Source organism: Camelus bactrianus, chromosome 20, assembly GCF_048773025.1.
Source record: "Camelus bactrianus isolate YW-2024 breed Bactrian camel chromosome 20, ASM4877302v1, whole genome shotgun sequence".
NCBI classification, from domain to species: domain Eukaryota; kingdom Metazoa; phylum Chordata; class Mammalia; order Artiodactyla; family Camelidae; genus Camelus; species Camelus bactrianus.
The window spans coordinates 29,678,431-29,705,445 of NC_133558.1; the positions used below are offsets into that span (position 1 = coordinate 29,678,431).

The following is a 27,015-nucleotide window of genomic DNA, read 5'->3' on the forward strand; positions in this document are numbered from 1 at the left end:
TGTGTGTGTGCGCGCGCACAGGAGCATGGTGGGGACTGTCTCCGAGTGTGGATCTGTGTGTGGGTGCCCTGCTTCCCCCCAGCGCTACAACGTGTTAACCATTCCTGTTGGTTTAACAGTTCCCACTTTTAGCACGTCTCCATCTGCCCCACCCCCACAGCTTGCCTGTGCAGGGTTTTCTCCGTCACGGTGTGTTCTGCTGCACCTTAAACACTATTTTCTTTAGGTGGGCTGTTTGCTGTTTTATGTAGGGCAGTTGACACCAGCCCACATCTAGGCCTTGGAAAATAGTTTTGGTTCCCTGGGAGAGGGAGGTGGACCAACTGTAACCGCTCTCCCAGTGGCTGGGGGCAAGGGGGGCTTCTCTGGTGAGGCCTGCTAAAGACACCTTGATGTTTTACCCTGTCATTTCCAGGAATGTCTTAAATCAGTTTGAACATCTGGCAGACTTTGAGGACGGTCGTGGCAGGGTCTGGGGAGAGGCTGTAGGAGGCACGGGGGGTTGGGGAGGAGGGAGAGGGGTAAGGAATAAACCCAGAGGCCCACCCTCAAAAATCTCCCGTCAGAACTTTGCAAGATGCCCCGATCTACCCAGACCTCCTCCTGTCCGCTTCTACCACCTGTTTTTAGTACCAGAGTTTTCAGTTCATTTCAGTTTCCAGAGAGCAGGGGTCCAGATGAGCACAGAGCAGGCCAGGAACAGTGGAAACACCAGGGTGCTGTTTTTGTAGAGAGGAGGCCTGGTTTTCCTCCGGCGTGAAGAGGTACCCAGGTGTTTTAATGCAGCCCCCAGTGCAGGCCTGGCTGGCTGGAGTGAATTTCAATTCTCCTTTGCCAAACTACACTTTCAAGAGGTGTCAGATATCGAAAACCTCTCCCCTAAGCCAAAGCAAGCATTTGAGGGAGGAGAGGTCCAGAAGGGGCTAGGGATGGTAAGAGAAGATGCTGGTTAAAAAAAGGGGGGGGGGTGGGAAGCAAAAGCAAAAAGAAAAGTTCCTTCACATAGTGTTCCAAGTTGGCTGTTTCTTTTTAAAATAATTGGTGAAGCCGTGCACAAAGCCAGGTGAGTCTGCTCTGCATTGCAAAGGCGCCTGGGCAGACTGTTCTTCTTGGCACAGCTGGGCTTTTGGGAATCAGAGCTTTGTAGGACAAGGGAAGGGGCTGTGTCCGGTGACCCAAGGTGACCCATCCCTTAAGGGAAATCCAGAGAGAGAGAAGTAGGTACGAGGGAAGCAGTGGGAGGGAGGAAAGGGAGGGGAGGAGAAGAAAAAGGAGGAGGGGGCAAAGGCAAGAGGTAGGGGGTGGGCCTCAGGTCCCTCGCCTGCAGGATAGGGCCCGCGGGCTGGTCCTCTCCCAGGAGAGCTCCAAGCCTCAGGCTTTAAGCATCAATAACTGTTGACGGCTGCCCCTTCTATAGGGTTCAGAATTCTTCTCTCTAATGACTCATGAAAGCATAAAATTAAGACATTCTGGGAAGCCAAAGGAATCTGGTTTAAAATGTGTGTTTGGGGAATGGAAGGCATTAAAAGAATGCTCGCGTCTGGACTATTCTGTTGTTTTCTTCTCCTGTTTTCTCTTCAAATTAATGAATGAGTCATGGTCGTCTCTAGGCCTGTAAAACGCCCAGAAGGGGGAATCGGGGAGGACTGGGGAAGCTGACAATCTCATTTTCTCTGGCTATTCCGATTCTTCAGAGCTGCTGCTGTTTCTCTCTTCGTCTTTCTCTCCAGAGAAACTCTTTCCCAGGAGTAAGCAACACGACTTGGGCACCTTTCTCCTCCCTCCTCTCAGCCCTGGGACGAGACCGCCCACTGTGAATAAAGTCCAGCCAAGTTGGGGGGATGTGCAGCTGGGTTCCCCCAGAATCTGGGAGGCCAGGCCGACCTGATACCTCACTGGGGTGGGTCTTGTTGGAGCCTGGTTTCTCACCCCCACCTTGGATTCAACCCCTAGTGCCTGCCTCTCATCAGCTCTCCAAACCAAGGGCACCCCCTTGGGGGCCAGGGGTAGGACTAGCCCAACCAACTGAGGGTTAAAGAACAATCTCTTAGCTTCTAAAAAGTGCAGAAGACCTCAATCTTGCTTCTGGAGCCTTCCCCCTGGTCCCTGTCCTGCACCTTAAGGACCCACTCCATCCAGGCCCACTCTCCTAGCCCCTCATCCCTGCTACCAAGCCTGCCCGGCCCCCACCCCCAGGCATCACGTAGCCACTGGGCACTTTAAAAGTAGTCCTCATTCCATAATTGATTCTTTCTTTCTTAATTTCTTCCTTCCTGCCTTCCTTTCCTCTTTTTAAGTTTACAATGTTGTGTCAATTTCTGACGTACAACATAATGTTTCAGTCATACATACACAGACATATATTTGTTTCCACATTAGGTTACTACAAGATAGTGAATATAGTTCCCTGTGCTATACAGAAGAAACTTGTTCTTTATCTGTTTCATGTGTATAGTTAGTATCTGCAAATCTCGAACTCCCTATTTATTCCTTCCCACCCCCTTTCCCCCTGGTAACCATAAGTTTGTTTTCTATGTCTGTGAGTCTGTTTGTTTTGCAAATAAGTTCATTTGTGCATTTGTGTCTTTTTTTTTTTTTTTTTTTTAGATTCCACACATGAGTGATATCATATGGTATTTTTCTTTCTCTTTCTGGCTTACTTCACTTAGAATGATTATCTCCAGGTCCATCCATGTTGCTGTAAATGGCATTTTTCTTTTTTATGGCTCAGTAGTATTCCATTGTATAAATATACCACAGCTTCTTTATCCAGTCATCTGTCAATGGACATTTAGGTTGTTTCATGTCTTGGCTATTGTATATAGTGCTGCTGTGAACATTGGGGTGCATGTGTCTTTTCAAATTAGAGTTCTTTCCAGATATATGCCCAGGAGTAAGTCTATTTTTAGTCTTTTGAGGAATCTCCATACTGTTTCTTCATAATGGCTGCACCAAACTACATTCCCACCTACAGGGTAGGAGGGTTCCCTTCCCTCATCATTGTTTCTTGAGGGAGCCTCTTTCCTCCACACAGCTCTCCCCTTCCTGCTGGCACTAGGAATTACTCTGATTATCAGGAGGGGAAGAGGGGGTGCTCACCTTTGATCAGCCCCACAGAGGACTCCTCAGCGGAGCTTCTCCAGAGCCCTGTGCAGTTACCATTGACGACATCCCAAGACTGCCCCCTGGCCGGTGCCCCTGACCTTGCTGAGGGCTTCTGTGGGGAAGAGGGGGGAAGGGACCACAGACAACTTACAGGGCGTTTAGTATGCGCCTGGAGGCATACGTTTACGACCCACAGGCCCCTGAGCCTTGCGGAGGTTGAGAAGGAGCCCGAGTTCATACTCCTGGTTCACACCTGGACCAGGGCCAGAGCCCCCTGCCTCCTGGGGCCTCAGAAGCATCTTCCCAAGAGCTGACTCTTGCTCCTTCTTCCAAAAGACAGAACTGGCAGCATCTAGAGCCCACTGTCCTCAGAGGCCCAGCCCGCAGGCTGGGCGCCGGGAGCACATCTTAGCTCAAGGGTCGGATCAGACCTTCTGGGGAGGGATGTCAGGGGAGGGGGTGTGGGGGGCCCAAACCCTCCGCCTTCCTCCCTCTCTCCCTCTCCCAGCCCATGTCCAGAATGCTTCAAGTTGTTATGCCCAATTGTCGTGAAGAACATTTCTGCCTTATTACCGAGCCACACAGCAACAACTATGTGAGTAATTAAATATGTATCAGATTCACGGCGCTGTGAGTCTGATTTAATTACGACGCCGGAATTCTACATACCTCTCTACTGTTTTTATAGGTTTTTGCTTGTTGAGTATGGTCATTTGCTCAAAATAAATTGAGGGAACACTGTTTATATGTGCCAGCTTCAGAGCCAGGAGAGAAAAGCTGGTGTTTATGCAAGTTGTGATGATAAAATAATGACTGTGTTTTTTCAGCAAACAGACTAGGACTCCAAAGACATTCCACTGGAAAGCTCCATCCTATTCCAGGGAGGCTGCCGCTGCTCAAGTACCTTGTGGCATCTCTCTTGGAACTGCCTTCAGAGTCCGTTTGTGTGGCCACGTGGAAAAAAAATAAACCACTCCGCCCCACCTCATTATTGACCGAAAAATTCTATTACCCAGTTTGATTACTCACCTAATTCCCTGGGATTGGCCTCAAATGGCTTTCAATTGCTTCTAAATATCAGATCAACCCTCAAATAATGAGAACAATCTTTGGAGGACATTTCCAAGAATGCTGAGCAGGCTCTGGGAGCAATTCCAGAAGAACTGAGATCCCGGCGGGGTTGGAGGGCGAGGCCAGCGTTGAGCTGAGCCTTGAAGGGCAGGAAAGCTCTGGGTGATATGAGCCCTGTACAACTTACCAAGTGCTTTTCCCACTTCTTCCTTCTTTGAAATCTCACAACCAGGGCAGGTGTCATTATGATCACCTGATTATAGATGAAGGATTTAAAGCCCGGAAGAAATCATGTGTCCTAGTTACACAGCAAGCAAATAACAGAGTTGGGACTTGAAATCAAGGCTTTGTGTGCCTGAGTGCACAGCACCCACCATCCTTCTCCGTCCTACAGCATTTCAGGAGGCAGAAGCTAGTCAGCTGGGCTGCCTGGAGGAGAGGATTCCTATAGAGAGGAGGGGGAGGCCGGCCGAGGGAGCAGGTTTTGCTGGCTTCTGGGAGGCCTTTGGAGCAGATGGAGACTGGCAGTCACTGATGATGTAGCCACTGGCTGTAGACTGGTGGGGACCACACGCATCCCACAGCCTGACCTCTTTCACCTGGACCTGGATGCTGACCCCGGAGACTGGCTCAATAAACATCTGACCTGCCCACCTTCCTGAATCCTAGGGACTGCCCCGTTGTAGCCAGACTTCCCATGATGGCCCAGGTATGCGGAGTGGTGGTCCCACATGAGGCATGGAAGGCAGCAGTGAGCAAGGTGAGGTGGCTGCTGGGTGTGGGGACATCAGATGCCCTGGAGGAGGCATTTGTTTTTTCTGCAACCATCCTCACTGGTCTCCAACATCAGAGGGGTGGACTTTCTGCTGAAATTGTCCCGCAATGTGGTTGGCTGTTTCCTCAGTCTGCAGTTTTCCTAGCTTGGTTCCTCGGCCTTCCAAGAAATTTTAGAAACTCCCCAAAACTCTCTAATAAATTCTTTTGTGTGAACTAGCTAAAGTGGACTCTGCAGTCTGCAACTAAGACCAACTAAGCACTCAGGTCGATCCATCCTCCCGTTCATGGCACAGGTACATCCTTTCCTTCAAACAACTTTAGCATCTACTATGTGTCAGAATTTGTGCCTTGATGTGCATTTTTCTCATTTAACATGACAACTGCCTTGTGACATAATTATACCCACTTCAAGAGGAACAAACTGAAGCTCAGAGAGGTTAAGAAACATAATTTCAGTCACACATTTGGACAAGATTTTTAACTTTCCCATCATTCCATGACTTAAAACTTACGGATACTTTTGAAAGAAGGCTGGGCTGGTGAAGGAATGAAGGTATGTGTGTCTTTAGAGAGAGGAGGTCCAGCATGCCAGTCTGGGGGCATTTTCAGGGGCCCTGGCTGCACACCATTTAGAAAAATTAGAGGATGATGTGCTGAGGAAGGGACAGAAGAGGAGGCTAATGGAAACCGTCCTCCCGGGGAAGTCACTAGATGTGCCCTATCCCTCGATGTGCCTTGCTTTCCAATAGGGATAGACTTTGTAAAAAGAGGACCAGATTCCTGTAAATTGAGACCTATTTTAAAGTCCTTTGGATAGCTCACTATTCTCAGGACTAGTCTGTAAGCTCTCTTTGTCACAAGAAAAAAACCTTCTGCAATCAGGCTGTCCCCCGAGTTCTCCTTTGTAATTCCAGATTTTCGCCACCAGAGTCCATGTGCAGTGGGGCCCCTCCCCTCCTCTGCAGGGTCCCCCAAGCTTTTCCCTTCGCTCTCTGGACAAAAGGTGCAGGAGCATTTCTTTTTTTTTTTTTTTTTTTTTAAGCTTTTTCTATTTTTATTATTTTTATTTTTTTAACTTTTTAAATTAATTTATAATCATTTTACAATGTTGTGTCAAATTCCAGTGTTCAGCACAATTTTTCAGTCATACATGGAGATATACACACTCATTGTCACATTTTTTTCTCTGTGAGCTACCATAACATTTTGTGTATATTTCCCTGTGCTATACAGTGTAATCTTGTTTATCTATTCTACAATTTTGAAATCCCAGTCTATCCCTTCCCACCCTCCACCCCCCTGGCAACCACAAGTCTGTATTCTCTGTCTATGAGTCTATTTCTGTCCTATATTTACACTTTGTTTTTGTTTGTTTGTTTGTTTGTTTTTGTTTTTTAGATTCCACATATGAGCGATCTCATACGGTATTTTTTTTCTCTTTCTGGCTTACTTCACTTAGAATGACATTCTCCAGGAGCATCCATGTTGCTGCAAATGGCATTATGTTGTCGGTTTTTATGGCTGAGTAGTATTCCATTGTATAAATATACCACATCTTCTTTATCCAGTCACCTGTTGATGGACATTTAGGCTGTTTCCATGTTTTGGCTATTGTAAATAGTGCTGCTATGAACATTGGGGTGCAGGTGTCATCCTGAAGTAGGGTTCCTTCTGGATACAAGGCGGGGAGCATTTCAATTCTCAAACCTTCCCTCTCCCTGAAGTAGGTGAATTCTTATGCTGCTGGAAGAAGGATCTTGAAAACCCAGGGTGTGCTTCCTCTGATTAAGCCACAAGGAACTGAAAATATGGAAGGCGAAGATTTACGTCAACTGGCTCCCGTTCTCCCTCCTGGGTTCCCCCCTGAGCCCTTGCCCAGCAGGCGTGGGGGTGGCCGGCAGTCAGAGGGACGAGTCTGGCAGCCAGCTGGCCTGGGGCAGCCCTTGGAAGGCCACCTCCCCGCCTTCCTCGCCTACTTCAGTGCCTCACTCTCCTCACTCCCTCACTTCCTTACTCTCTCACCCCTCACCTTCCACATCTCTTTATCTCCACCGCCTTGTCCATCCCTCCCAGATACCCTCATCCCCCTTCACGTCACTTACTCTTCTAATGTCTCCCACCCCCTTGTCCCCTCAGCCTCCTCACCCTTCACCTCCTTTCCTCTTCCCTCACCTGCTTTGTGTCCCTGCATCTGGGTTCTCCATACTGCTGCTTCACTCCACCTGCAGCCTTCTGGCAGAAGCAACAAACCCGGGCCAACTTCTTGGAGATTCTGGGTACGATCATTTCTACTGCAATTAATAGAAAACCCGGCTCAAAAATGACTTGAACAGCAAGGGAATAATACATTAGGAATGTAACTGAAAGTCCAGGAGTGGTTCAGAGAGTGGTTTGATCAGGGCTATGTTTCCATTTCTTTGTGATCCTCTTGGCTCTGCCCTTTTGGATGGCTTGGCTTCACTGCAGCCTGATTTCCCAGATGGCGGCAGTTCTGGGCTTCACATCTACATACCACATCATGGAGAGCAAGAGAGAGAGCTCTCCTGCCTGATGTCACCCCACCTCAGATATTCAACATGAGTCTCATACTTCACTCTGATTAGGCCAACTGGAGCCAGTCATTATGGCCTGGAGAAAGTTGAGCTCTCATTGGCTGGGTTCCTTCCCATCCCTGAACTAATCATTATAGGAGGAGAAGACTGTGCTGATTGGCTTACGGATCTGGGAGAGGAATTAGTTCCCCCGAACAAACGTGGCTGCCCCACTGTGGGAGAGGCATCACATTGTCCCCTCCCCAGGGAGCTGGTCTTTGGTCTTAGATACAATTTGAGCCAGAGGACATGGGCTTTGGGTCCTGCCAGACCCAATTTTGAGCTCATATCATTGGAGCTCAAAAAATTTGGTGAAGGAAGCTTTAGTAAGTTAGTAAGTTCAGTGAGCCTCAGTTTATCTCAGTTGTAAAATGGGCGTAATTCTACCTGCCTTCCAGAGAAGTAATATATGCGGAAGATCTGTGTGATGCCAGGATACCATGGGTACCTGATAGGTAGTAGCAATAATTGTGACATGAGAAGTTTTAAACTCCTGAGTTCAGGTGCAGGCTCTGTCTGTCCCCTGCCCACCCCACCACTGCCCCCTGCTGGAGGGAAGAAGCCCTTTGGGTTGCATCTGAGCCAGAGGCCAATCCAAAATCCTCAGGTGACCCGCTGAGCCTCTTCCCATCCTTGCAGTGTCTGGTGAGTCAGGGACCATGGAGATGCAGCTGATCCCCTCATCCGTTACCCAAGGGCATCCTAGGAGAAGTTGCTCCAGGTGACATACTCAGAATTGGCAGGCATGAGGCTTTGAAAACATTGTTTGCTTCCAAAGTACCAAGCGAGATTCTGGGAAGAAATAAAGGAGCAGCCTTGACCCTGGACATGGGTGTCAGGCTTCAGGGGATGAGATGGGCTTTGGAGTCAGACAGCCCTGGTTCCAATCCCTGTGCTGCCACTTAGGAGCTGTGTGGTTTTTGCCCAAGGGCTAATTTCTTCATTTGCAATAAGGAAATAATAATGGGGCTCACTTCATGGTTTTGTTGTGAAGATGGAGTACAATAAAACAAGCAGTCAACCTAGAACTCTGTCAAGGATAAACGATTATAGATGAATGTTATTTTTATTATCAAATGCCAACAAAATTATTGTATTTGAAGGTTCTCTCTTCATTACATACTAATATTCTAGGATCTTTTAAATTATATCTAAGATTTATAGGATGCTTATACTATCCTCTCAGTTAGTTTAAGTTGAATCAACATGTATTCATTCAACCAAAATTTGATGAGCACCAAAAAAGTGCCAGGTACTCTGCCAGGAGCTCAAAACACAATGAGCTGCCATGCCTGGTTGCACAGGTTGTGCACTGCACAATTCCAGGTGTTCAGTCACATCCTAATCTACATAAATGACCCCCACGCCCCAGAATTGTGCCATGCACAGCCTGTATGGCTGTAGAGTCATCTCCATGCTCTCTACTCCAATCATCCACCATGATATGACTGAAAACTCAGATTCATACAACATAGAAAAGGTAAGGAGTATGATGAGATTTTTATCAAAGGAGGACACAGAACGAGGGCCAAACCATGCAGGCTGGGTTAAACATTTGAGTTTTTATTTCTGAAGCAATGAGAAACCACTGGAAGATTTTTAAAGGGGAACAACGTGATCAGATTTGCATTTTAAAAATACCTGTGTAGACAGTGGACTCCAGGGGGAAGGGTGGAAACAGACTCCTCTGTGAGGCTTTCATGCGAGAGAAGGGGTTATGGCTTGGACCAGTGGGGTAGGAAAAACAGAAAGGAAGGACAAATGCAAGAGTTAACAAGAGCTGGGGTGGAGAGGAAGGACTCAGTGGAGACTGGTGAGTTTTTCTGAGGAGAAACCTGGGAGGAAACGTGTTTGCTCCAGACTTCCTAGGAAGATCTACAATGCCTTTATGTGGTCCTTAGATTTCCACAGAGCTGCAAGAGCAGAGCACTCAAGGGTGAGCAGACAGGGTGGGGTAGAGAAAGAGGCTTGGGGACAGAATCCCAGCCCAGCAGCCCTGCTTGGAAAGATGCTCTGATCTCGGTGAGATTAGAGCTGGCCGTACCTCTGTCATGAGCTGCACTGACAGCCTCAGACAGAGCAGATCCTCGCCCACAGGTGACAGCAAACCTGGCACTTGAATTCCCCAAGGGAAGGAGCCATTATGGAAGCCTGCCCAGGGTGCTGGAAAGATGAGTCAATCCCAGGCACCAGAAGTCTGGGAGGATTGAACCAGCGTCAAGAGTTTACCTGTTGGAAAGCCTATTATTAGCCTCTTCAACTGCCTTAACCCGGCCTGCAGAGGCACACCCTGACGGTATGCAAATCTCCTTTCCACCCTTCACGTCGGGGCCATGAATCACCCATGTCTCCTGGCTTCCAAATGTAGTTCTCCTCCACAGAGATGATCCAACGTGGAGCTGGCACCCCTGAGGACAAAGGTCCCACACACATCAACTGCTCCGCGTCTCCACCACAAGCTTTGACAAAGAACCACTGCCCGGGGCCCAGGCAGACAGGCCACTTTCTCCTGGATGATGGCTGGACCTCTGAGCTTCTCTCTCTCCACAGCTTGACTGTGAAGATGCAGACTCAAGCCGAGTTGCTGGGCTCAGTGGTGAGGGCCCTGCCGGATGCTAGAGAACCCAGTGGGCGCTATTTCCAAAGTGGCCTGCACTCTGGCGCCTCTGGGGGCAAAGAGCTCCGATTGTCAGAGCCACGCTTTACCAACAAGTTCAGTCTCTCAAAAAGAGTGAAAGGTAGGCTTTCCAATGAAAGAGTCCAAAGCACTTGCCTTTTACTGTGTGCTCTTTCTCAGTTCATGTATTTGCTCCTTCATTCACTCACTCATTTAGAAAACGTGAATGGAGCACGAAGTATGCACCAGGCAGCGTGCTGGAGAGAATGGGAGAATAAAGACAGTGGAATTGCCACCGGCATGGAGTTTGCATCCTCATATGTTGAAATTAAACAGTCTCTTTCGTCCCAAGGTCTGAAAACTTGTGCCTAATGGCCAGATGTGCCCCTGTCACTGTGCCCAGACTTGAGGAAAGGTGGCTTTTTATGTTTTAAATGACTGGTACAGCCGCTGAGTGTGACCACCACCACCCAGCCACTCTTGGAATATCAGCCATGAATTCAAGACCCTGTGGCCAGGATTGTAGAACAGATTATTAAGGGAGGGCTTTACCTAAACCTAGAGAAGCAAATAATAAAGAAAAATAGTAGCTAATACTTGGGCTTTTCATCTTCATGGCCACAGTATGAAAAGGATACCGTGATTGCTTCTACTCCGCAGACAAGGGTAGTGAGACAGACAATGGTTAAACCGCCCGACTCACCCAAGGGGGCCCAGCGGCAGGGCCCGCGCCCCGCCCACTGCACCACACTTTCTCTCCATGAGTGCCTCCTGGAGAGGAATCTGTCCCTCTGGGAGCATGTATGTCAGTCCGTCCACATTCCTTCCTTGACCGGGTTCCAGGAGGAGCACATCAGTCCAGAAACCTGGACAAGACTGAGAACTCCGCCCAAGGGCTGGGTGGGAGGATAGTTAGTTGAGTAACTGTGTTCACGGGGGTGCAGTGGCTGGGTGGGTGTCAGCCTGGAGGGCACTTTCTAGAGGAGAACCACATTCTAGAATGTCGGAACCAAGCATTCAGACAAAGCTGCCCTCAGCTCTGTCCTGCTGAGAATTTTGTTGGTGGTGTGGATGAAAAGTAGCGTGACTGTGCCTATGAGCCCTCAGGGGCCGGGGGAGAGCCAGTGGGCCGTGTAGTTCTCTGCCTTTTGAGTTGGTAGCTGGCAGGTCAGCGGGCAGTTGTTGGCTGGCAGGTCAGCAGCCCTGGCTGGATCCAGTGGGGATGCTGGTTCTATGGTCTTCCCAGGCCGAGACACGCTGGAGCTTGGGGTTCAAATCCCATAAGACCTGGCTGAGTCAGTGGAAAGGGCTCCTCACTCAGCCTGCAGGCAATTTCCGGTGACTGGATCTCCCAGAAGTGATGCAGACATGAGATCAGTAAGCAGAGGCAGGGTTGGGACAGGGGTCAGCTCCAATGGCTTGGCTTGGATCGCCACCCTGGCTTCTGTGAACGCCTGCAAGTCTCCTATTCAATCTGCTCCAGAGCCTCAGCCAGAAGACACCTGTGTCATTGCCGTTTGCAGATTAGCAGGAATTTGTTTATAGTTCCCAGGCCTGGGACCAAGAAGTATAGAATGTTATCTCCAGTTCCCCAGGTCAGAGGTCCTGCAGGGCATGGCTCAGCCCAGAGTCTCACAAGGTCAAAGTCAGGGTGTCCACTGATCTAGGCCCTTATCTGGACTCTCTGGGGTAGGTGCGCTTCCAGGATCATTCAGGTTGTTGGCAGAATCTGGTTCCTTGCTGGATGCCAGCCGGGAGCCTCTCTCAGCTCCTTAAAGCCACCTCAGTCCCTATCATTCTGCCCCCTTGCCTTCAAACAGCAAAAGTGGGTCAAGTGCTTTTCATGCTTTGAATCTCTTTGCCTTCCTCTTCTGCCTCATTTCTCTGGCTCCACCCAGAGAAAGTTCTCTGCTTTTTTAGGACTTGAGACTAGAATGGGTCACCCAGGTAATCCAGACTCATCTCCCTGTTTTAAGGTCCCTGACCTTAATTACATCAGCATAGTTCCTTTTGCCACATGATATAACATATTTACAGGTGTAACATCAAGGGCAAAGGTCATAGGGGCCAAAGTTCTGTTCCTCTGCTCCCCAGATCCTTCCTACTTTTGTGACTAGTTCACACCTTCTCAGAATGCAGGCTTCTTGCTTCTTTAACAATTGGGTATATTGTATCTGATGAAATTCAGTTTTAAAATCCACCTCCTCCAGGAAGCCTTCCCTGATTGCCTCCAGCTCTACCTCTATGCCTTCTTATTTGGTGTCCCTTAGCAAAGTGGCTTTTCATTTTCCATCTGTAGGCTTGTTTGCTCTGTAAGCAGCCTCAGGTTAATTCACAGGTGTGCAATCAGACTTGGCAACAGTGTAAGCTCAAGGTCAGAGAGTACTTCTAAATATTACTATTATTATTAGTAGTAGTAGTATTACGATTATTAGTATTATTATTTGTAGCTCCTAAAAAAGGATAAATGGGGCTGGGCACTTGACAAGATCCAAATGCTTAGTTAATTATGGTAAAGACGAAACAGTGAGTTCTAGAAAGGAGGCAAGAGGATAGAAGAGGGATGGTGTGAGCCTGTTTTTTTACCTTCCTATCCAAAGTGAAGATGCTGGGGATGGAGTTATTAAACGCAGGTCAAGCCCTGGCTTCTCAGCTCTTCCAATGACCAACTGTGTGGCTTTGGGCATTTTACCCTAATCTTTCTCTCCCTGAGCCTCGCTTTTCTTATCCCCAGTGTGAGGACACCAAGCCCACCTGCGTTAAATGAGAGTGCACAGGGGTGGCTGGGGGCGGCACACAGCTGCTCCATGGCTGGCCCCCTCCCTCCCTCTGCCTGCAGCCACACATCCAGCTGGGACCCATTACTCATTCTCCAGCGTGGGCTCTGCCTCCCACTACCCAGCGGCTCCTGGGCATCTTTGCGATTTACACCCCCACCGCCTGCCCCCAGCCTGATTGGCTGCTCTTTTAAGTCTGTGCACATCCTCTGACCCAACTTGTCCCAGCTCTCCAATCCCAGCCCTGTGGTCACTGGGTCACCCTGTGGTTTGCTGAAGGTCAACCCTGGAGGGTTCTAAACTTTTTTAAGCAGCATCCAAATGCTACCAGCTGGGAGGGCTCGTGAAGGGCGCCAGTGGTGAGCTCTGGCTCCTTCCTCCAACTGCCCTCCCCACCCACATACCCAGGAGGCACCCAGTGTTGAAGGGGCCCCTCTCCTCTTATTTCTTATGCTTTAGCTCAACTGTGTGCCAGCTGATAACTTGACTCAGGAGAGGCAGTCTGGGCCCGCAGACCTGGAGCCATCGGAGGTCCCACACCTTTCCCTGGAGAGTCACAGGGGGCAACTTTGAGTTTCCCAGAAGGGAAAGGGGAGCCATCAGCAGAGGTAGGTCCTTTCCTCACAAACTCCTTGGCAGCATCCTTGGTGGCAACCGTCAGCTCTGTCCGTCCTGGCAAGATGATCACCAGAGCTCCTCAGCCAGAAGTCAGTGACCCCCCACCCATATCCTCAGGATTCACTGTGGATCTGGGCTCCTTGTCCATGGGCAGCCATCACCCCTCCAAGCCCCTCAACAGCAGCTCCAGGGATGGGAGCCAGGATTCCAGTCGCAGGCTCCTGTCCAGGCTCCTGTGTGTCACTTCCCACTCCTCTGCTTTCTTGCTGCCCCCTCCCTTCCTCTGTCCACACTTCCCACCCGCACCTCCGCCTTCTGGCTTGCAAAGCCCAGGCTGTGCTCCAGCCATAACTCAGACTTGTGACCGGAGGGCCATGAAATTAAGGTGAACTCCCGACAGTTGTGACATCACCCTTGTTCTAAAAACCTCTACTTTGGCTCCTCTGACGAGCTCACATCCACTCTAGGGTTTGGCTCCAAAGCCACTGGTCTTAGTTACTCCACGTTACCTAAAAAGAGCTACTTAAGTTCTGCAAACCTCCCCAGCCGCTGAGGTCAACTGCAGCTCATGCAGCGACCATTCCAGCGTTCTGAGGGAAAGGACAGAGGCCCGTGATGCTTTTGGCTCCTCGGAGCCCTTCTGCGGAAATCCCTGCAACCACCAACCAAGTATTTCTCAAATCCCCTTTAAATATGTTCGTATTTTCAAAACATAGAAGGCAACAGCGGAGCCTGGCTGCTTGCAGGCCATCAGGGTGTGAGAGGCAGACCTCACCCCTCACCACTGTCATCCCTCTCGTCTACAGGATCTAGTTTTCCACCCTGAGCAGTTCCTTGCTGTCCGTATAATAAGCTTCATACGGTTGGGTACTTGGATGGTGAAGTTTGATCTTTATTTTGGGGGAGGGGTCCAGTCAGGCCACAGTAATAGTAATAAAATGGCATTTCTGTAGCCCAGAACTGTGACAACCCTGACCTGGGTCCCTCCCCCAGCTCCTCAGTCATGGTCATCCCAGACGTTCTGTAACATCTTGTATCTCGGCCACGTCAGTCTCTGGCTCCAAGGCTGTGGCTCCATATGGAGCCTGGGGTGACCCAGTGGCTGCTTCACTAAGGGCTTATCTCCTCCTGACATCGGCCAGTAGCTCCCAGGTTGCTACAGCTTCCAACATACCCAGTTTCAGCCCTGTCTCTATTCTGAGTGCCACTGGCCTGAAGTCAGCAAACATCCTTCCCTGCCTCGACAGCCCCAAGGAGATCAGCCTCGACACCATGACACAGTTCTCTTTCTCTCCCAAACTTCTTTCTCTAGAACTCTGGCACCAGTCCGAGCTAACTTGTGTTGGAGGGCTTTTGGTAAATGAACATGAAAAGGAGAGGATGATCTGAGTCATGTTGAAATTATTTTAAGAATGTCCCTGCTCCTCTGGAGATAACCCATTGTCCTTGCACCAGGCGTATGCAATTGTGCATCTCTTCGCTTACAGAAGTGACTCTCCAAAGTGACACACCCGGTAGTAGGAGCACCTGGGGGGATGGCCAGCCTTTCCACACTCACACACAGGCTCTGATGTCTGTGCTCTGCATAGGTGTAGAAGACACTGCTACTTGCCCACTGTGCCAAATTGACTCTTGGTACTCACCACCACTTGGGCCCCCATCTCCTCTGGAAGGCAGGGGCTGGACGCCTGGGAACTACATTTCCCAGAACCCACTGCCAGCAGGCTTGCGGTTCAGGTTTCCCAGTGAGGGACACTCATCTGAGAACTGGAAGGCAGAAGGGAAACACTGGCCACGTTTTTCCCTCCCGCAGTGGTGGGAAGACACATTGGTGTGGGCAGGTGTGAGGCTCTGCCGCCACCTCTGGGTTTCCGGTGAACCACCTGCCTCAGGGCGATGGGGAGTCCCAGCAGCTGTAGCACTAGAACTCGTGGTGGCTTCCCATGGTGGTAACTTCCTGATGTCCTGAAGGCCAGCAGTGGGTGTTAGAGCCAGCACCCACCTTCACTTCCCTCCTTTAGTCCTTCCGATAGTCTTGTAAGCACTCAGTCCCCTGTGCCAACTGTCTTTCTGTTTGAACTACATAAACTGGGTTCTGGTTTTTCTGACAGATACGCATATTCAATATCCTGCTTCCTTAGGAGTAGAATCCTGATTTTACGAAGGCCGCCCATGTAGCCCAGCTAAAATGTCCAATTGTTTTTCTGACCAATAAACCATAGCGAAAGTCTACTGCAGATTTGGGGGAAGCACTTTGCTTTTCTGATACCCAGTATTGCCCCTTCTTCCTTGCCCTTTATTCCTATTTTCCACTTTCTGGCTAGAATTTGGACTTAGTGGCTGGAGATACAGCAGCCACATTGTGACCAGGAGGGAAAGGCCAAAGAAATTCCAGAGACCTTAGCCTAGGAATCCTGAACCCCTGAATACTCAGAACTCTCTCTTCTGGAATTCTTGCTTTGGGAGGGAAAAAATTCTCCTTAATTTATGTTAATCACTATGGAGTCATGATTTCTGTTACTTTTAACCATGCCCAGCGCTAACTAATTCTGTGAAATTACCTCACTGATTTGGGAATCACTGTCAAGCTTCAGTCTCACTACTTTTGAGGTAGAACTTTCTGTAAGGAGGATTCCTTCCAGAGGCTTCTTGGCCTCTCCTACAAATGAGCCCTCTCAAGCTGCTTCAACAGCTTCCAAGCATGCCCAGGCATGTCTGCATCCTCAGGATGTAGACTTCTTAGGCAAACTTTCTAGCATTTCAGCATCTATGAAATTTATCTAGAATCTCTTAATCAAACTCAACCCTAAAATATTACTTGTCTGTTTCATCTCTCTAACACCAAGGCCTACATAACAATCACAATAATCTATTATATGTAACCCAGGGTCACAAATCCATACAAAAAGAAAAAAGAAAACCAAAACCAAAACCAAAATGACCCCCCTCCCCTCCAAATTTCCCAACCACCAGTTAAACAAAAAACCCTTCTGGGTCTTACCATAGAACAGAACTGGCCTACTTTGGAAAAAGTTCTAATCAACATGGGTGATTAATATTACACCAGGAGTAATAGTGACAGAGAAGTATGTCTGTTTTTTTAAGTTGGTTTTTTTTGCTTATTATGGGGAAAAAAGTAATTTTGTCCTAAAATAAGGAGTTTGATTGTTCCAGATGTGAAAGAAGATGGTGAGGGATAAAACATCTATGAACACAGGAAGTATTCAAAGCTTTGTGAAAAGAGAATTTTATTTGCCTTGAATTAGAATGCCTACAAATAATGAGTCTCCCAAAAGGCAATGAAATGTAAAGTGTACAATTTTGCCAAAGCTGGCTAAGGTTTTATGGACTTTTTCATAAGATTTTTAAAAACAAGAAACCTGTTAAGCATTTACTGCCAAATATTATATTAATGCAGAAGTCAGAATTTTGTTTTCTCTCTACTACAGTGACAAATTGGTCCTGGAGTACTCAGTCTGTTCTTAACAAGCCATAGTAAAAGGTTTCTCTTTACCTAGATAGCAGACATTCCATATTTCAGAATGACTTTCTGCCCTCGGTGCTAATTTTTTTCATGCTTTTGATTGCTTTTAACACAGCAAACCACAAAACTTACTTTCAAAAGAGCTAAAGTTCTCAAAACCATTTTCAAGTTTGCTGGTTTGCTAAAACTCACAAAACTAACAGCAGGTTATAATCACAGTGAAGGTTTCTTACAGAAAAAGGAAATAGAGCAAGATAAGAGGAAAAAGGCTGTGCACTCTTGATTTGGGATTATTTTATAGATCCATAACGATAGATGTTAACCTATAGAAAACCAAGAGTGATGCAAATGCCTTTAGTCCAATAAACGTAAATGAATTTTGTTCAGAGGAGATACAATTGTTTCTGTCTGGTAGAAAAGATAACCCCAAAGTTTACAGTATTTTTACTCTGTGGGATATTAACCAGTTATATATCTCAATTAGTCAGTATAAATGGTTTGCTCACTCCAGTTTTCTTTGAATTAGTCCTACTGTCTTGCTGGTTCCACTAATGATCCGTGCTAACTTAAAAACAAACAAAACCCTGAACGCTCAGAATGAAAAAACATCAAAGCTGAGACAAGTTTCTTAACGTTCCTTTGACAATATCATGTGAATCTTCTGACTCTGCAGGAAAACAAAGATAGGCTATCAGTCATCAACTGTAGCCTGGAGTGTCTCCCAACACCATGCAATAAATCCCAACAGAATGCCTTGTGAATACTGTCCAAGTATTGGGACAAAATAAACCAAATAATTTATGTATCTGGAATGACAAATAATGTACAACTTGATTATTTCAACAAAAACCTGACTAGCTTATTTTGCTAGTAATGGGAATATGGGATACAAACAGTGCTCACAGATTGCACCATTAAAACTTGAAAATGCTAAACACTTAACTATGTAATCAGAATAGCAGTTCTCTTCTGGCGAAGCTCACGGTCAGAAGAAAGAAAGTTTGCAGTCATTGGGGAGGAAAAAGGTAAAAGATTATCAGCAGTCAGTTTTATATAAAACAGCATTTTGAAGTCACCAACATTTCTGAAAATAAGGGTTTATCAATGACTGTCAATAAAGAAATAAAAAAACATGTGGAATATACCATTAATCAGACTTTGTAACAATATCAAGTGGTTAGTTAAAAAAACACAGTATTTTCAGATATAAAATATTGAACGAACTTCAAAAAACAGCAATTTCCATATGGGCATATTATAGTCTAGATTTATGGTCCTACTTGTTATAAAACATTTACCTGCTAAAACATGAAATTGTTTTTTGGAAAACTTATACAGCAAAACAGCAAAACGTCAACCATCATTGACAAAGGCTTTAGCCGTTTCACATTGACGTTTTCTTAAAAATGTACTAGTGCAATTTAGACTTTGAAGATAGTTTAATAGATTTTGTTTATCTTATGGAACTGAAAGTAGTGACATTTGAAATAATATATCTAAATTTATCATTAGTGCTTGAGAAGAATAATTTTTCACTGAGCAATAATGATACGAAAATCTCTTTGGATTGTGTACAGGGTACCGGTATAATGCTGTGGAGGCTATCTGAGACTTCAGCCCCAATTTTAGAGAAATTTCCAGTCTATTTTAATTCGGTAAGTCAGTGTGTTCATTTATCTTTGAAATATGCAATGGAAGATGTAAATCAGGTAAATCACCTTAGATCTTTCTTCCATAAACTTTTATCCTTCAAACAAAATATTCTTAGGGATGGAATAATACATTGGAAGACATTAGAATTTAAATAATAAAAACTGGAAGAATACTGAGACCCCAAGAGGCACCCCTACAGGGTAAGAGCTGCATGAGTGGATTGAAAATTGTGTCAAGGTTGGGTATCTGTTTTAAGAGAAATTATGAATAACAATAGTTGAACATTTTGAAATTAAGTTTTTTAGAGATTCAGCTTTAATAGATGATATCCTAACAAAACTATCAATTCTTTCTTGAGCTTTATAAGGGAAAAAAAGTCTCTGTGATGGTTAATTTGGGGGCAGTACATACAACTAAATATGGGGAACTAGGAAAGAGAAACAGATGTTACAGGGACAAAGCGTGCGACCCTCTTCTAGTTGTGCCCGGAGACCCTCCCTCCTTTCTGCTCTGCTCTCTGTCCTGTCAAAGCTGACCTACTGGGCTCATCCTGGGCTCCCTGGCGCTCAGCCTGCCCATGAGCCTGGCGAACTGGAGGATCAGCAAGGGGTCTGAGAAAGCAATGCATCTCCGGTCCCAGCGGGGAGTCTAACTAAGGGCCTGTGGGCTGCCCGTCCCACCCAGTTCTCTCTCCAAATGTTGGGAACAGCTCACTTCTGCCGGGAGCCTGGGCTGAGTGAGGACGCCCTGCTGCTGCTAGCTCCTGGGTGCCGCGCTGTCCCTGGCGGCACTGTCCCTGGCCACCTTCTACAAGTCCCTTTATTAGACTCTCCTCCAGTCACCCAGTTTGAATGTGCCACCTGTTTCTTGCCGAGACCCTGATTTATATCCATTTGAAACAAGAAAAGGATTATCTATTCCAAGGGAGGCAGGGGAAAACTATTAGTTTTTTATTTTTTAAAGGAAGAAACACTTTTAGATTTTTTTTTAAAAAGGAAGAAAAATATTTATCATTTGACAACAAAAAATGGAAAATAGGATGAATGTTTATGTTCTTTTGATTTATTGAATCCTAAAGTATAACTAAATATTTGGGTTGAAGGTGAACAGAATTAATAAAGCGAGGCCAATTAGTTGAATGACATTCTAATAAGTGATTTTGTATGACTCCTTCAGTAATGGAGATGTGGGATACGGAACAGTCAATATTTTAATTTATAATATATAATGAGTGGCTGTATATTTTTAGTAGTGCCTGTGCCATCTACTGTAATATGAATAATAAACAATAGATGGTAGAAACCAATTTAAGTACAGAAGAACTTAAAATAACACAATCCAGACTTTATATTTTTTAACAAAGTAATATTCCAATTTCTTTTGGTCATTGTCTGGGGTTGAATCATAACCACAGTTTTTCATAAAACAGGACACAGTCAAGGGAACAGGACCTGTGATTTTTTCCAGGCACAGGTTCTGGGAGCTAGAAATGGGCTCCCTGTCTTAGCTGGGAACGGACAGACCCCTGACTTCAAGGTTAGAGCGCCGGGCATGGCTATAAAGACCACAGGCCTCCTGGGATAGCACAGTGAGGACCCCGGAGAGCCCAGCCTCTCCCTAGATCTCTGGGGAAGGAAACTGGCGACCATCTGCTTCCCCACCTTGCTTCTCCTGGGAGACCCCGGCTGCAAGTCTGAGAGGGTGCGGGCTCTTCTCCAACCATGTGGGCTGTCACCCAGCCATGGGGATGCAGCCTGCTCAATTCAGACAGGAGTCTCCCTCCGGTTTCAGAGCTCTCGTTGGCAGCCCCACTGGCTCACGGGGGACACCCCACAACCCTAGAGTGAGACCAGCATGGGCAGTGGTCCACCCTGGCCTCCCCAGGGACAGCACGCTCCTGGGACCCCGGGAACGTCTATAGCGACCGCACGAGCCTCAGCCAGGCCTGCCAGGTCTAGTGAAGTTCCTGAGTTGGTGGGGTGGGCTTCCTTCCAACACATGGAAGCTTCAGACACACATCCAGGGCAGGAAAGGTGGGCTGGGGATGAGTCACAAGGGCAGGGAGGCCAGCGTGCTGGGATGTGCAGGGTGGGAGGGGAGGCGGGTGCACTGTTGGCGGCCTGGCCCAGCTGTGCTGGCCTCACAGGCCTGTGAGGCTGGTCTCCAGATGTGCCTTTTCCGATGGCCCCTCTTGGACCAGGGATTCCCTTCACGCTGGGGGACTGGGGACAGGGAATCTCAAGAGAGAAAAAGTTCACCACAGCCAGAACCAAGAGTGGACAGGACCCTAAGGAGTTCATGCCTTGTTTCAAACCTTTCTCCCACCCCAGGAGGCAGGAGAAATAAATTTGATATATTCGTGGCTTAAAATCACACACACACATCAGTCACGCTCGGGTTTTGAGAATGTCACTTACAAATTGTTTTAATGTGGCTGTGATGATGACATCCTTACATGCTAGAAAGGGATTCTCCAGGGACCGAGGCAGCTGGAGGGGGTCACAGGATGGGGCAGACAGTTAAAGTCCTCCTGTGACTCTCGGAGCACACAGAAGAATCTGTCAGCCATTCAGGAACCACAGTGTCAGGCTGCGGCTGCCCCACGAGGAGGCTCAGAGACAGTTCACACAGGGCGGCCGAGGCCCGCGGTTTGGAGATGTGTCTCAGCCCAGCCAGCTGTCGGCATCCAGACCCGAGCGTCAAATGCCTCGGAGGTGGGCCGGGGGCCCTCGCGCTGCTCTTCCCAGGTTGCTACTTCTTATATTACCTCCGGAAAGAAGGACAGGCATGGGCAGCGGGGCGATGAGTTCTCGGGCATGACTCTACTGGGCATGCCTGACTCCTCTTGAGATCTCAGGTGAGGGGAGGGTGGGGGGACAAGGCGAACACCACCTCCACTTCTGGCGGACAGCCATGTGAACCAGGCTGCTTTGCCCGGAGGGTGTGGAAGGTGGGAGAAGAGAAAAACAGCTGCCTTCACCAACTGTGCCCTCTGTTCGGGAAGGCTGGACCCCTCATGGAGGCTGTGATGTCACCCCATGCTCTTCCCTGGGTCCACAGTGTCCCTCTCTTAGTGAGGACCACAGCTTCCACCCATTGCACTGGGAACCACCAATTCACATCTCTCTCCTCTGCCTAGTCAACTTTCACTCCATACACGCGTTTACTCAACACACGTATTGAGCACCTACTGCAGCCTAGACCCAGTGCTAAGCCTGAAAGCTCATGAACTCAGACAGACCTCGGTCCAGATTCCAGTTTGGCCACTTAGCTGTATGACCTCAGGCGTTGCTTAAATTTCCGAGCCTCAGATTGCACAGAAGGGGGACAATCACACATGCCTTAGAATGCAGTTGGGAGAATGAAGTGAGATGATACTTGTGAGGTGCTGAGCACAGGAGGCAACTATCAGAACTCTTGTTCCTCAGCTCTCTTTCCCTTCCTCAAACTTGTGCATCCCCGAGTGCCAGCAGCACCTAGCACATGGGGAGCAATTGCAGAGATGAGGAGGACTCCAGACTTTGCCTGGTGACGAATTAAGACAAAAGAACGTGCCTTGTGCTGAAGGGGTCTCGCTGGGCTGTCCAGCCCTGGTTATGAGCCTTAGAGCGGGAGATGTCTTTAGATAGAGCCACTGTTTCATGTGGTTCTGTTTTATTCTCTTTTTCGTTAGTGAACGAGCCAACCAGGACCGGAGGAGGTGGCTATTTGCCAAGCAGTGGAGTAGGGAGCATGCTGGCCGGGGCCAGGAGATCTGGTTCCAATCATGGACACCACATGGACCACGTGTGTGCTGGTGCCTTCTGTGCTCTCCATGTCCACACCCGCCCCCTCCGAAGCCGTGCGCTCACCCCTGCCCCATCTACTCTGTACAGTTGTCGGCAGAGAACAGAGGATGGTACAAGTACGATTAAAATGACACGGAGGGGTAGCAGAGCTTTGGCAGTGGGGGCTGTCACTGTGATTGTTATCGCTCCTTATTAAACCAGTGCACGTTTGCGCAGACTGAGATGGCTGTCATGTTGGAGTGAACAGGCCACGGGATGCTGACACAGCTACTAAGTTGCAGTGTGGCCTTGAGCATCTCCCTGCCCTCTCTGCAAACCCAGCGGCTGTGCCCGGTAATCATCATGTCCCTCTGGGATTGGAAGGTTGGTGACGTTGAAACGCAGCAAACGCACTCTGGCTCTAGACGCTTTGGAGAGTGACGATCTGGTAGCTGCTTTGGGCCAGACTCTCTTGGCGGTTACCCTGGGGGTGCTTGGTGGGGGGTGGAGAGCTGCCCAGGCCCTCGCTGCAGCCCACATGCAAGGCATCTGGGAGGTTGCAAGGACATATTTGAGAGGAAAATCATTTTCCTTCAGCACAAAGTCTGGCAGCTGCAGAGGATATAGATCCCTGGCCCTGGGGTTTTCTAAGCCCGGTCAGACGTCTGACTCCTTCAGGGAGTTTCTGCACGGAGACGCAGCGAGGGGAACCTTCTGATTTCCCCACTCCTGGTTCTGGAATGGGACTCTCGACACGCCGCCAAGTTACCCATCTTTCGGACCTCTCCCCGCTGTGTCGTGCTGCTCTGCCTCTCAGTGGTCCCACGTTGTATCCTGAGCCCACAAGGCGTCACAGAGAATCAGGGGCCACAGGACCTCTGCATTGGAAGAATCTAGAGACTTGATTTCACTGGTCTTTAGCTCTTTTCAGTAGTTTTGTCAAAAGACAAGGAAATCACTGAAAGTGATACTTTTTTAAGCTCGACTTTGTAACATTGGTGTATTATAGAGCCAATAAGTGAGCACATTGCTGCTGTTTTGATGGACCTCAAAATTGAAAATTCGACGTTAGGCTGATGGTTATAATCACGTTGACATCAGCATTCAATTTAATTCTGCAGCTGTTGTTGCTGCAGATCATTAAGAAGATAAGTGGCTGCAAATGGTAAGTAATTGTTTTAATTAGCTTGCCATCTTAGGATACCCTTCAATTAAATGGAGATGGCCAAGAAGCATCATTTGAGGTCTACTCAAAACAAGTTCACCTGTCTCTCTGGGCATTAGGTTGGATTGGCAAGTTCAAAAACCACAGACAAGTTTACTCAGGGTGACAAACATGCCTTCCACGTCTGGATCTCAGTGCCCAGCACAGCACCTGACTCATCGTAGGAACTTGGTAAGTGTTTGTTGAATGACTGAACAAATGAATGATCAGTTTACTTGATGTTTCCATCTTGAGCCTGTCTTCTTGTCAATTTTTCCATCACATTTTCAGTGAAGATGATGATACAAGTAGATGGTAGATGGATAAATAGATGATTGATGGTAGATAAAGAAGGTTCTAGGAGTGTCTCAGAGGCACCCTTAGAAGAATGAGCTCTCACTATCTGGTGACACTGAACAGCCCACATTCACAGTTTCATACAAAACCTTAACTCCTTAACTCCTCTTTGCTAGAATCCATGCTGTTCAGCCTCCCTTGCAGCAGAATGTGTCCACATAACTAAGTTCTCTGGTGGAATCCGAGCAGAACCGAGGTGTATAACTTCGGCATCACTTGCTTACATGAAAATTAATTGCCTTCCACTTCTGCTGCCCTTTGCTCCTGGGAGCAGGAGCTCTGAGCATCTCCAAAGGATGCAGAGCAACAAAGAGAAGGAGCCTGGGGTAAGAGTGACGGTGCGGAGCGGAGCTTCCCAGCCGGCCTGGGCCCCTCACCTCCAGACTGTGATGAGACAGAGAAACAGCCTTCAGCCTGGTTGGGCTCTCGGTTCCGGCCGCTTATACAGCCGACGCCCGTCTGGGATGTAATCCTCAACTACAATTACTTTTTGCAGAGGATGCATTTTGCTAAAACTATAAAAGGTCAAGGTCAGGGTGTGGTATGGGGAACTCAGGAGGGAAAATCAGATCCCTTTCCCCTGGGATCCAACCTCTCAGGGATGTGTGGAAAGAACCAAGGTGTTGGGACACTAGCAGATGAGGGGGCGGTTCTCTGGGATGTGGAGGAAAGACACTGAGGGGTGTCTCATGGGGCTTCCGTAACCCACAGCTCTGATCACTCCCCTCGGTCCCAGCCAAGTTCTAACCTCAGAAGGGTCAGGGCAGCCTTTCAAAGAAGTAGTGTCATCCCACGACTCCCTTCTGACTAAGAATTTCCGAGTCTTTCTTCATTATGCAGAGTGTGTGTGTGCATGTGTGTGTGCACGTGTGTGCTATGAGGGATAGAAAGAGAGGGTTGAGGATTTAAACAGGCCCCCATGGAAGGCGTACTGCAACTTCCATTCTCTAAATGTGCCAATAACCCAGCTGTGATGGATTGTGACTTTCACACCAGAATTGGCTTTTTCCCCAGACCTCAGGGGACAGCTTCACTGGATTAAGCCTCCCTGGGATGCAGGTCCTCTCTGCCCAGCAGGCAGCCCCTTCTTGGCCTAGACCTTCCATCTCCAATGCCAACATACAAGGCCATGGCGCTGGCAGCCTGGCTAGCTCGCAGGTCTCATGGCTGTTCCATTCCAAAGGCCTCGTCTTCCTCCCTTTTCCTGTTTCTGAGGCTGACAGAAACCCCAGGACTGCAATGGGACTTTGATCCGAATAATAGAATCAGGCAGAGGGAGACAGGAACATATGTTGAAAAGCCTTTTCGGCTGGCTTTGGCTTTAGATGTTTAATAAGAGCAAATTCTGGAAAACCCGGGAAATAAAAACTGAAAGATGTAAATCGGGAGAGATTATCGCTGAATTCTTGTAATTGTCTTACAAGTCCCTCTGGAGGGGCAGACAGTGACTAAGAAGGGACTCTGCCATAGGATGACGATTAGGGCTTGGCAGGCAGAGGTGCGGTTTAGAGTTAGTCCTGAACGAAGCTAAATGTTCCAATCCGGGTTTTTGTTTTTTTTTTTTCCTTCTATCACTGGTTTTGTCAGTTTTCTTCCTCACGCCCCCGCTCTGCAGGCTTGTTAGGCATGAGTCAGGAAGAGGAGGCTGAAGGTCTAGGGAAGTGGGCTGGGTCCCTCCTGCATCTCCACGTGGATGGGCTGCGTGGGTCCCTACTCTGCCCTAACCAGTCACAGGAAGGGACAAAGCTTTCCTTTCACCCTCTGTCTCTGTCCCAGAAGGGTGGTTCCATTCACCTCCCATGATCTCTGTTGGCTTGTTTTCCCTTTTACCTGTGTGCCTGCCCCGTGCTAGACCCCAGATATGGCGCCCAAGAAAGGGGTAACCTCAGGAGGCCAGGGGTCCTGCTGAGGCTGCGAGGCTGAAAGTTGCAGGAACCCATACTCAGAGCAACGCCCGGCTCTTGCCTGGAGCTGGCCTGATCTCCCTGGCTGGGTGTGCTTGGATGTGTTACTTAGCTTCTCCCAGCTTCAGTTTGTTTTAATCTATAAAATGCAAGTTGTGAGTATTGCCATTTGGGACAACAAGGATGGACCTTGAGGGCATCATGCTAAGTGAAACAAGTCAGGTAGAGAAAGACAAATATTGTAAGGTGTCACTTACATGTGGAATTGAAAAAAAAAAAAAAGTCAAACTCATAGAAACAGAGAGTAGAAAAATGGTTGCCAGGGGCTGGGGGGTGAGGGAATTAGTGGGAGGCTGGTAAAAGGGTACAAACTTGCAGCTAAATGATGAGTAAGGCCTGAGGATCTAATGTACAACATGGTGGCTATAGTTGAGAACACAGATTACATAATTGAAATTTGCTAAGAGAGTAGAACTTAAATGTTCTCACCCCCCTAAATTTATATTTATATATCAAATCATTGTGATTAAAATATCTTACAATTTTACTTGCCAGTTATACCTCAATAAAGCTGAAAAAAATGGGAGTTGTGAGAATGAAATAAAATGTCCTACGTGAAATGTGTAGCATAGTACTTGGTTTGGAGTGAGCGCTCAGTTCATACTCAGGACCACTGCTATTTTTTCTGACTTCTTCTTAGGCCAAGACTCCCTCCTGCAAACCAGACCTGGCCTTTGGATTCTTCAGCCTCCCCTCACCCTCTGACTTTGAAGCTCAAGCTGACCTTGGTAAAGATGGTATGGCTCACCCATGGTGAGAAAGGCACCCTTTAAAAAGATTTTCCTCCCGTCAAGAGCTACCAAGCACTGCAGTTGCCACTTTGCATCCTTATTTCCAATTCTTTCAGCATTCTTACAGGTCAGGCATGATTTTTTTCCCCCTTTATCTTATAGAAAAGAAAACTGGGTTTCAGTGAGACTCAATGAATTGACCAAGGCCACACACTTACAGTGCTGGAGTCAGAATTTGTACCAGTTGGGTCTGGTGCCAAGGCCCACAGAACATCACTGGGTACCAGATGCGCCCTTCC

The 27,015-nt window shown here is 47.9% G+C and overlaps 1 long non-coding RNA gene across 2 annotated transcripts in view; it reads left to right on the plus strand.

Annotated features, from left to right (window-relative positions):
• LOC141574137 (uncharacterized) overlaps positions 1 to 26,722 on the plus strand; it is a 135,362-nt gene extending 108,640 nt beyond the window's left edge. Inside the window, exons 4-7 of one of the 2 annotated variants that reach the window (XR_012500825.1) lie at positions 18,618 to 18,695; positions 22,367 to 23,625; positions 23,745 to 23,856; positions 26,626 to 26,722. This is a non-coding gene — a long non-coding RNA (uncharacterized LOC141574137). Of the gene's footprint in view, positions 1 to 18,617; positions 18,696 to 22,366; positions 23,857 to 26,625 lie in introns of both variants that reach the window. The other variant, XR_012500824.1, reaches the window with a different exon arrangement.
• The last annotated feature ends 293 nt before the right edge of the window (positions 26,723 to 27,015 follow it).